The sequence below is a fragment of the Xiphophorus hellerii genome, chromosome 5, assembly GCF_003331165.1.
Source record: "Xiphophorus hellerii strain 12219 chromosome 5, Xiphophorus_hellerii-4.1, whole genome shotgun sequence".
NCBI classification, from domain to species: domain Eukaryota; kingdom Metazoa; phylum Chordata; class Actinopteri; order Cyprinodontiformes; family Poeciliidae; genus Xiphophorus; species Xiphophorus hellerii.
In genome coordinates, this window is record NC_045676.1 from 5,763,534 (window position 1) to 5,775,851 (window position 12,318).

At 37.3% G+C, this 12,318-nt stretch overlaps 1 protein-coding gene across 10 annotated transcripts in view; it reads left to right on the forward strand.

Annotated features, from left to right (window-relative positions):
* The window catches only part of tenm3 (teneurin transmembrane protein 3), a 404,304-nt gene that overhangs the window by 46,378 nt on the left and 345,608 nt on the right, over nt 1–12,318 (forward strand). The window lies entirely within an intron of this gene.

The window sequence follows — 12,318 nt, forward strand, 5'->3', positions numbered from 1 at the left end:
CTGCACCACACCTGAACAGAATAATTAGGTCATTAGCAAGGCTCTGGAGAACGTATCTACACAAGGAGGAGGTAATTAAGCCATTTCATTCCAGCGTTTTGTACCTGTCGCACATCTAAAAACTGCAGGACAGCAACTGGAGGACTGGAGTTTGAGACCCCTTGTCTACATACTCTGAATCAGAAGAAGACCGGCTAGAGAATCAGATCAGGTCTGAGAATAAGGCCTTGAAAGAAACAGAATTACCAATTTATTGTGGTTTTTTTGTTTTTTTTACCAAAGGCTCCATCTTTAAGAGTACAGAGACTTTCAGAAACTATTCCTACCAACTTTTACACATTTTTCCATATTACTGATTTCCTGCCACAGACCAACACAACATAGTGCTTAATTGACATGACGCCGGCTCCGCCCCCATGCGGAAGTAGAGCAGTCCTCCGACAACCACACTGTTATTAAGGCAGACTACCAGACTTCAAAGCGTTGCCCGAGACATTTTTTGAGTCATTTTTGCCTTATAAACAAACACTGAGGCAAAGATGGCGGGCAAGAAAATTCTGTAACTAGTCCTACGTCAGGACTGTAAGGTTATTAGCGGGAAATCTATGATAAAGCCCAAGAGCACAAATGAGGGACAAAAAAGTCTGATTGGATGCAAGTGTGAACGCTGCGGGACAAAATGGGTGAGTGATGACTTAAATAATACTGGCTTGTAAAAATCTGCCTTCAGGAAAATGCTTAGAAATAAACAGTAGCATGAAACGGTGTTTAAATGCCAATATAGCAGTTAGCGCAGTCTGTTTTCATGCTGCCGTAGAGCTACCGCTGGAATCTACACGCATAAAATCCAGCACAACTACCTTCACTTATTGATCTGGAAATGATTAGATGTTTAGCATTGTTATTTTAATTTAACTGAGTTATGAGTCGTTAGCACGGAGCTATCAGTAAGTATCGTTATGACAAAAACTGGGATGTTTATTACCGGTTACCTTCGTGGTGTTGACTAACGTGGTAGTTCCCGTCCATCAGTTTCATTCAACTGGATGTGAGGTGGGCTGCAGTCCATGATCCATTTCTTGCGTTATTCCAGACTCCTTTTTGATTTTGAAAATTTAATAAATTGTATTGCGCCCTCTGTATATTCTGGGTGACGGCTGTTGGGATTGCATATTACCCACTGACAACTTGGACAGTGATTATCTATTATTTTCCTCCTAATCTCTCTGACTGCAGCGAGTTTTCTATGATAGATGCTGTCAATATTGTCAGAGTACTGTACTTGGAACGCTGATTGGTCAGTCGCTGGCAAGTGCCCTGGAATGATTGGGGGAGGATTGCTCTACGTCAGCATAGGGGCGGAGCTGGCGTCATGTCGATTGTAAAGTGGAAGAAAAAGGGTTAAATTCTTTAAAAAAAACAAAAAAAACATTTGTAAAGTGTGTTGTAATAGATAGAATAAGATTGTGCTCTGACATGCTATTGGAAGTCTTGTATCTAGGTCATTTTGACTCCGTGACCTGCTGGATACGTTGTCTGGTACATTGCGCAAGAAAATAAATTAATAAAGCAGGATCAAATGAGACAGTGGGATGCATGTACTGTCTGAGTTGATAACAATGAACTGTGCTGTATAAAAGCTTCCTCGCGACTCAGTAACTTTGGTTAATGTCTTTGTCAGCCAAACTGCATGCAGCCAGGCTGCCGTCTCCAAATTCCTTTTTCTTTTTCCTTCCCCTTTTGTTATGTACTGAAAATCAACCAACGCTGTAAATTTTATGTCACATCACTGAAGTTTCTGCCAAAACATGTGGTATTAGTTTATATAGAACTATTCTTCTTGCTCTTAAATTAAATCTAATGCAGCCAACTCCCTTCTAAGGTCAGTAAATGGAGTCCACCCGTATGTTATTTAGTATAAATCCAGCTAATCTGCTAAAACCTCCAAGGTTTGTTAGAAAACATTAGTGAATATAGATAGATATTTACCATGCAGAGCACTTTGTGCAGTTGGATCTGTTGGAAATGTGCTATATGAATACAGTTGACATTGACAGAAGATAAAGGAATACAGGAGACAGGTCAGGGAAAAAGTTGAGGAAAAGTATATAGCAAAGTTGAGTTCGAAAACAATATTTCATGCTTTCACATCTCACTGAGCTCTGTTTTATCCATCATCTGAAAGAGTATGACACTACAAACCTGTCAAGACATTTCTGCCCAACCAAACTGGCAAACTGAGGCAGTAGAAGCAACCAAAAGGCCCATGGTTTTTGACACTTTGGAAGACCAGAAACGATCAAACGATCACGAGCATTTTCCAGAGAGGATGAATTTTAAAAAGCCTTTTTCCAAAAATGATCTACACAAAATCTCACTGCTGTTTAACACATAACAATGGGACACCATTTCAGTTGGTAAAATGGAAGCACACCCCAAAAGATAACTGCAAAAGGCAGTTCTACAAAATTGCTAATAAGTGGGGCTAAGTAAAAATGCCCACCACACTTTTCAGGTTTTCATTTAAGAAATTGAACAGGATGAATCCATTTTGTTCCGCTTCAGTAGTGCATAATTGCTTGACTAATTAGGATCTCACCTGGGCTTTTTTTTCTTTTTAATTCTAGATTAAAAAGAAATCTAGAATTTCCAAGCTTTTAAAATGCTTAGAATAACAAGACCAGTGGAAGGAGAAAACGCTGCCCTACAAAGAAAGCACCTCTCTTTGAGAAAGGATTCTGTCTTGCTTCTAAGTCTAAAATATTTCAGTGACTATTGTATGGAACCAAGGAAAGAGGTCACATTTGCTCTGATTTTTTTCCAACCATCAATGAAACAGTCCTGTATTCCAGGTGCAAGTGTGCCTGCAGAGGTACAGTAGTTCTTTCCCTTCACAAACCAGAAAATATCATTCATCTTACAAAAATGTCTCAGTTGCTGGGCACTGACTGAGCTCAGGGCTCATTCTATTTGCATAGAACATCTGCCTGTTCACAGCAAACTGAATTTATTAGATTTATGTTTTATTATTGACAATTAAACAGAATTAAATCTTTGACTACACCGAAATGAGAAGTCTAGACTTAAAAAAAAACGTGCTAAGAGAATCTTCAATCTATTTGCTTTTTCCTGGGGATCTTTAGCAAATTTGTATAAATAGATTTCAGGATAATGACATATTAAAGCTGTTGTGTGCATCATAAGGTGTAATATGGAGGCTAACTGTAAAGTTCATAAGAACTAAAGGAGTGGTTAGCAGAAGGATACAAACTCTTATTCATGCTTGTGACAGGAAGTGGTGAAATGTATAAGCTACCATTTTTTTTAACTCTGCAATTTTTGTGTTGTTTGTTGCTGCTTCTTGACCAAGATTCTCTTGAAAAAGAGGCGTTTATTCTCATTGGGTTTTCATTCTGGTAAAATAAAGGTGAAATTAAAAAAGAAAAATGAACAAAGTTGACTTTGAAAATTTCATGTCAAATGTTTTTTTCTGGTGAACTGACTATTTTCACAGGTACCTAATTTTTTTAGATCAGCTTAGCTGTCTCATTTTAACAAATCTGGACTATTGAGGACACCTGAATATAAACAGTGCCCACTGTGCCTGCGACACAGCTGCTTAAAAAAATACAGAAGCTCCCCAGGAAAAGTCATTGATCACTATCTGCATCTTTTTCTTGTGCGCTCAAACTACTAAAGTCATCTTTCTCAGTGTTGCTGTTCTCTTCATCATCTAGCAGTTCAGCGGTTTTAAACCAGTTGGTAAAACATCATATACTAGCTGCATCACAGCATTCAAATAGTGTAAAATGTAGAGGCTCCTAGTCCAGCAGAAATTATGGTAAACTATAATAAACATTCACATATAACCTTTTAAAATGTTAAAGAATAATGAAAACTAGCATGTAGCAAATTCTAACGCAATTCCAATTAACAGAACCAAACATTGTGCTTAATTTCTAAACTGCTTGGGAGTTTCATCCTCAAACTTCTAAATCAGAGTCAGATGTGTGTGTGGCCTCTAAATTACTTTGGTTTGGTTCTGGCCTGCTCATTAAGCTTTTACCTCTCCGGCCTCTGGGACTCACAGCAACACCACGCCATATTAATTACAGAACTGCAGAGCTAATAGTTGTTGTGGGATCTCAGCTTTATGTGTATGTAAAATTGTAGCTCAGCATGTTAAAACTGATGGAATGTCTCTTTAATTTAAGGATTTAAAAAAAAATTTACCCAGTATCATTCACGGGAGAAGTTCTCTTGTTCTTTGTCCTTTGAAGAGAGAGATCTAATTTAATGTTGAATACAGCAAGAGGCCACAGTTCCTCTACAGCATACTTTTCATATTTTTCCTGCTAGAGTTCCTAGCATGCTGTGCTTTTTGATTGTTGTTTAGTTCTGTAACGCAGAAACATACTCTAATTTCCCTCTAGCATTTTATTGGCAATCTAAATGAGGTACTGAAAGATCACAGTGTGCAATCAGCATAGTAATAGATACATTTCATATTCAGGGATTGCATAGAGAAACGCTTAGCTGTGACCTGTGCACATTAACATGTGCATAGATGATGCATTCCCTCCCTTAGCCATGCCATCAGCTACCATCTTCCAACGTTTGGTGAAATATATACATTTGGTGTGCTGTTGTGAAGCTCCATATGCTGAAAAATAAGCTTTCATCTATCTAATGGCATTCAACTCATTTTACTGAATGTGATGGTCACAGACAGAGTCCACAAGAATTAAACTCCCACGTCTTAAAGAAAGTAAGTTAAAACGTTTTTGGGATTTTTTGGATGAAATCTATCTATCGTATAGATATATAGATAGATAGATGTGCTACTGAACAGCTATAGTGCACTTTCTGCCTCAATCTCTGGGGATTTTCTCTCAGATGGAAAATGGTTCACTTCAGCCTGGAAAGCATGTTCTTCATGCTAATAATAGAGCATACGCACATGCATACTGTGTCCTTCTGCTGTACAGAAAAGTAATGGGGGATTTCAAACCAGCAATTGTTTGAATTCATTTAGGTCTATTTTTGTGCCTGAAGCACAAGAATTTATTCTAAACCTACCTAACCCTAATTTGTCTTGCATTGTTTTTCTCTATTTGTCTGTTTTGCAGTTTTTCTGGTCAACATAAGTGATTTTTAAATCATTTGTTTTCTCTGATCAAGATAAGATGGACATTGTTATATTTCAGCATTTTCAAGCAGGATGCCATCAAACCTCAAAGGCTGTTTTATAATGAAACACTGTGGTAATGATTCATGCTTATGAATTTGGTACAGTTAGTAGTTTAATCAGGTTTTTTTAGAGGAAAAAAACACAACATTAGTTCCTAAGAAATGCAGCAAAAGAACTTGCAGTAAGTGACCGTTCTCTCTCCCTTAATCATACATCCCAGAAGATTTGCTATTGACTCACCTTTTAATTACAGCAAGCGACAAAATGGAGCTGGAAGATGTTAAACAAAAGCTACAAACAAGAGAAGCTACACTGCTTACTCAAATAACGATCTGAAAACAAAAGTAGGAAACTCTTACTTAAAATAATATGTTTGGTTTACTTCAGTTTTAGGCCACAAATTTAAATTAATTAGTTATGTCGGATCGGGTTCAGACAGAGTTTCCACGGCTGGGTAAGGTTGGGTTTTTAGGCCCAAACTAAACTCTAACTAATACACAGCTTTGCTGCCATTTCTAAGACAAGCACTAATCAATGAAATAGTGACATTTGTCAGTGATTATCCTTTATTTTTATTTCATTACTTATATTATTTCATATTTGTACATACTTTTAAAATATACCCTTTAAGAACCCTCTGTGCTTGGTGTTTTTATCCTTACATGCTCCACCATGATGCTCCGTCAGGATTCTGAATCCACTGATGATTTGTTCCAAGTGGGATAAGTCCGCTGGTTTAAAGCTCTGCTGTACATCAGAGGAGGGTGTTGGCATGCAGAAAATGGAGGAACTCTGCAGCGCTGTGCCGATGCATTTGTTTCAGAGCATGCAGGAATAAGTGCAGGAGCTGGGTGTGTTCAGCTCTGCTTTAACATTTCACTGAATTCAAGTGATGTTCGTGTTAAAGCTCACAGCGCTGGAGCAAAAAGGCTCCATTCTGAACTATTTTCGGTTTTTTGTTTCTGTTGTTCCACATCCTTTGTCTCCTGTTGTCTACTATCCAATCTCCTGTTTCTCGGTGATTATCCTTGCGGTAATACTGTAATTATTGTTCATTGTGCTTGTTGTACTCCAGTTACTGCTGCAGATGATGGTAATACTGTGTAGCATCTGTCTCTTCCTTTCGAACATGCCGTATTCTGTGGTCCTCTCACAATAATCCCATTCATGAATCAGGTGTTTATGTCAGTGATATGGATATAACTGCAGGAATCAGATGTTGTCTGACCTGATAGTTGAAAATAAAACTGGAACAGGGCTGAGTCATTGTCACTTTTAGAGATAAATCATCCTTTTCTTTCTGTTTTTACACAATTATCACAATATCTTTTATCCCTGTACAACATAGCTTAACTCTTATCATAGCCGCTCTTTCCTTAAATCTGTTATCTGGATGTAAAGAAACATTAATGCTAAAATTGAGTTCAGCACAAAGACACTGATGTGAATGTGCCATTTTCACTAAAGGCAGAGGATAATAGATCCTTTGTGCTGGAGAGGCTGAATGATACCTGAACATGAAGGAGGTGGGATGGTGGATCTCAGGAAAGGGAATAAAGCAAGAAAACAAAATGAAAACACTTCAACTAGATGAATATAGACTGTAATATATGTAAGATCCTCAGAACTGTTGTGGATATAAATTACTAAACATTGTCAAAGGGGATGTACAGAGAGGACAGCAAGGAAGAAGAGATGGATATGAGAGAGAAAGTAGGGAATGAAGCTTGGAGAGGAGGTTAGGAACCTGGAATCAATGAAGTCTTTGTTAACAAGGGCTGACCTGCCTCTTTTCCCCGCCTACATTAGACCTTCATTGCTCCCTTTGCTCCTCACTCCGCTGCTCAGGGTAGCTGAATATGTGTTCGGTATTTTAACCAGCAGCCACTTCAGATTTTAGCTCTGATGACTGAAGGGAAATCTTCAGCTCAGCCATGCAGAATGTCCCTTTGAAAACACACTTTCTAATACCCAGTGTTGCCAAAACCTTGTTGATAATTTTACTTAAAGTTATACTAACCCCCAAATCAACATTTTTGCAGATATTCTGTCTAAATAGGTTATTTAAGATTCTATCTTTATGTTTCTGTGAGAATTTGGACGTTTTTTCACAATTTGTTTAGTTTGGCATCATTTTTCCATAAATCATCTCTTCAGTCGAACAATGTTTGGGCAGTTGAATTTTCCCATTGCTTGCACTTGGTACGATTGACACAGCCCCACATTCAGGTGTAAAATCAAAGTGTGTAAAATGTGTCACTTTAAGAGACAAATAATCAGTTTCTTTCTTTCTGTTTTTACACCAAAGTGCGTGACTCGTATACAGAACCCTCAGTCCTTACCCGCATCTCGGGTTTGAGTCCCGGTCCCGTTGACCTTTGCTCCATCTCCATTCCCTCTCTCATAAACCACTTTCCTGTCGGATGACTTTGAAATAAACACCACTGGCGCTGAAAAAACCTTAAAAAAAGAATTAGGTGCAAATTGCTCCAATCTACTGGACTTCTGTTTGTGTCTCCTATTTAGTGCAACCTGCTTTGACAATATGTTGCAGAAATACAGTAAGCAGCATATGCAACAGTTGCAATAATAATTTGTGAATTATTATTAAACAAATGTTTGCCAATGAAAGCAGTTCAGTTGCTTCTCATTTCCAGTCACAGTTATTATTATGCTGAGCAGATGAAGACTATTCTTAAACAACATCAGAAGTCTGAATGACATGTTTATGCTTTTCCGCTCAGATAACTGAGACTGTGTTTTTTTTTCCTAAGAGTGCCAAACATCTGTCTTTTTCTCATCCCCCTCTCATTGCCAATCTTAGGAAAGAGGGGGATTAGGTGGGAGAAGGAAAAAGGTAGGAAAGGCAGAGAGAGAGAGAGATTATCCCAGCAGATTTCCACTTGTGAGGTCATTGAAAGTAGTCAGTAACACCGGAGAGAAAGAGATCAGGAAGAAATTTGGATAATCAGAAGTCAGTAGGGTCTAAAGGAGGAATAATAGAACAGAGAAATACAGAAAAATCTATCTTAAATTCAAATAGTGACTTAAAAAAAGAGGCTAGATTATTTTTACATGAGTCCTGCTACATGTTTCTTGATCATTTTGGCATTACACTATCGGTTTGGATAGATGGACAGGAAATCTGAGGTAAGCTACACACTTAATGGTAATCCATGGTAATCCTTTATGAGAAATATACATCTTCATAAAATTCAACCTTACCAATATTGACCAGATTGTAGTTGTTGAACTTGCTCTAGTTTACTTGTTGAGTTGTTTTTCATTCATGTGAGAACGGGCTGCACATGTGTTTCAGTTTTGTAGGAAATGCATTTGTTTATTTAAATTCAATGAAAAGCCAACAATGCATGGTGGTGATGGAAAAGTTAAAGTACAGTTTGATTACTGAACTCAGTCTCTCATTACTCTTGGCAGTGACACATGTGCACTTTAGGAGGTTTCTACGGTTGGTAAAGAAAGAAAGAAAGAGAGTCAGTATTCCTTATGACTGCTTTGTTAAACTAGATGCTCTATAGCAAATAATCACAATTTCATATAACATTTGCAATTTAAAAAAACACGTACATATTCACATGTAAATGTTACTATCAATGGTTACAATATCATTAAAAATGTTTTTGTCCCATCATGAGTTTCTTATTATACCAGGCAGGTGTTATATCAAATATAAACTCTGTTAATAAAGAATATAGTTTCAAATAATAATTTCATGTCACTTTCACAAGTCATAAAACCCTCCAAATAAAAGCATTTCTACAAAGGACCATCGTCCAAAATGTTTTCATTTTGATGTAAAAGACTCATCACCATTTATCACAGAGTTCTTCCTGGCAAAACGGCCGAACCCACTTAGCAAGCGATTACTTTTCTACATAGGGCCAGGTTGCTTTGGATGCCTTATTTTTCCTTAATAGATCATTATTTGAAAATTACTTTCTGTATTTACTTGGCTTATTGTGGTGTGATATAATCTGATTGATTATCTTAAACACAATATTTCTGTGAGGAGTTGAGTACTTTTTCACGCCAGTGTACTTGCTCCATGATTTGATTACAATTCACCTGCTAATGACTGGAATGATAGAAATGCTCCGAATGTCTCATTACACAGAACTCCATTTCGGCCCAGATGGAATCGGTAATGGCATGTATGGCTTCACATATGAGCTTCGTGTTTTGGCTATGCAAGGCTGGCCTCTAATATGTTATTCTTATTCGGCTCTTGCTAACCTGAAAAGTCATACTAGCTGTAGTGTTCCCAGATTTTCTTTTCAAAACAACTTCAGCAACTGCTGTTCTCTGCCCCACTCTGTTCCTCAGGTGGTTTTCTTCCAGAAATGTCAAAGTTCATCAGTCCAAACCCAGATCCAAAGTCTCCGTTAGTTAGTTGTGTCTGTCTGTAGACAGAAAGAACACTACATAATTTATGTTGAAAGCAAAAATATATCTTACATACATATAAAACATATGGGAATGATTTTGCTGGAAATGTGAGTGTTTGTATCCTGCTCAATACAAATATAAGGATAAATGTTTCATAAAGTCTAAAGTATTTTTGAACATATTTGATGATTTTCCTTACCTCTGTGCATCCTCTATTTTAAAACGGTCAAAGACAAAGTAACTTCGTGGGCAACAATCTTGCAGTTTCCATCCAGGAGGTTCTAGCCATTTGACAGTCTTATTATTATAGCATTTAATTGGCTATAATAATAAGCCAATGTACATTGTTACAAATGTACATTATTTCTCACAAACATTCCTCAGATGTACTTCTGTCTCCTGTAGATACACAAACTGTATAATGGATACAGATTAGTTGAAGTGAATCACCATTGCTGTCCGAGTTAATTTCTGCACAAAACAGGGCAACAAACTTCTGACCAATCACACAGCACTTCACACAGAGCTCTATCGAAATAGTTTGACCAGGGCCTGGTGTTGAGAAGCCGAGCCAGATGCCTCTCTGCGAACAAAATGAGGCCATTTTTGTCACACGTCTACGTCAATTAGAGGCGATTTCAGCACTTCTGATGATGTGGGAGCCTTAACTCTTTGAGTCTCTAATTTATTTCTGCAGAGCTTTACACTGACACCAGCTTGCATGTTTTGCATTATGCTAAGTCTTAAACTGGCCAAAACTGGATTTATTTATTCTTAATAAAAAATACATTAATTTAAAAAAATTACCCTTGCTCAGGTAATTTATTTCCTAATATTTATCCATGCATAGATGGACACTAGAGGCTCACCTTTTGTCTCTGTTCTGTTTGTACCTGCAGACTCGTCCTGCTGTTTCCGCCGCTGTCCATGTTTGTGTCATTATGTCACACTTGTTTGACAATCCCACCTGTTCCAGGATCCTTTCTTACCTTTTTATTTTATGGTGATTACAGTCTGAGGTTGATCAATGAAACGACAAGACCGATTTGTTATTTTGGACTATCAGTCCCATACAAGCTCCTGCTGAATTTCCTGAAAACACAGAATCCTTCCAATGGTTCATTCATTCAAAAACAGACTGAAATACTCACTACCACAGTCTAAGTTACAGATCGCAAAACAAACACACTTTAACACACATTTCTTGTCTGTCACATTTGCATACATAGAAATGTACAATATCTGCCCTCAGGATGTCTTGTCTAAGATGTAATATTTTCTTTTTTAAACTCTGGCACTTAGCAAAAGTAATATGTTCAACCTGTAAAAAAAAAAAAGCATTTCCAGCAAATGTGCCTCATATTAAACAACAAAGAAAACATGCTGCTTTTACCTCCCCTTTAGCAGTTACAGTTCACATTTTAATACCTGCCTGTCTGCAGAGTTGCAGCTACTGTCAGAACATGGAGCACTGTGAGCACAATCTGTACGACATAGATGACTTCAGGCAAAAGATCATCAAGCAACATTAAGTCAGTCAGAGCAGTTGCATCAGTGGAACTTGGAAATCTCTCAGCATTAGAAAGAAAGACATTTGAATATAGAAGGAACATCACTTGGTATCCCAAACAGTCTTGGCTTTGTGTGCGTATTATCCTACTTCAGCTCTGCTACATTTGCATCTGGATATACAGCATTCCCTTGGCCTTCTTACAGATTCCTTCTGTACCTGACCTGCAGATATAAATAATTTAAATGGAGAAAAAAGATTAAAGGAGCATGAAAATTGCGTAAAAGCAACACATCAACTGAAAAATGAATAAACTCAAGTGGGGTAGCTAGACAATAATATTCCAATGCATCTTTTAGTTTTTTATTATTGTTAATAATGTAACAAAATCCGTTAGTAATTCATTTCAAACACTGATTTTACCCAAAATATATATTTGTTCCAAAAGTGTTATTTTAATTGTATGCCACAAAAGAAAATGTATTTTTGCACACAAAATAAAAAACTATATATGTGAAGAGCCAGCTCTGAGCTGAATATGTCTCATGTCCCTCTTACACATACTACAAAGAAATAATATGACTAAAAACAATGAGATATTTTGGCTGTTTTAGTTACATCGCCCAGCTCTTAATCTGTGTTTCAATAAGGTGATGAAATTCATATTCACTTCCCAGTCTTTTAAATTGGCAACAGGAAACATCTTGAAGACAGAGAGTGGTGCAACAATCTTCAGAATTGCCAACTGTTTTGGAAGCAACGTAAATATTAAATCATTTCATTAACAATCCTGCACTGTTGTATCTGCAGCAGATACAACAGTATCAGTAGTCTATGAAGTTGCCAAGAAACTATTTGCTTTTATAAATATGATGTTACGAAGATTATGAAAGTATATTTCCTTTTTATTAGTCTAAATTTTAAATAATTCTAAAAGAATAGCTATATAGAGCGCCTTATGTTCTCCAGGTCTTCTGAATCATTCAGTGGACTCCTACCATTTACTCACAGCACGACACACTGTTATTATCCAGTCCTATGTAGATCAGCAGCTAATACATGAATATTATAAGACTCGTTAGCTTTTGACACTGTAGATTTTCTGTGGCAAAAGTGTCTTTACTCACTGCTTGATATTACGTTACCTTTGTGCCTCCTCTGTCTACTCCCTACTCCTCCTACACTCCAAGGGCATGTAGGTCAGGTGAAA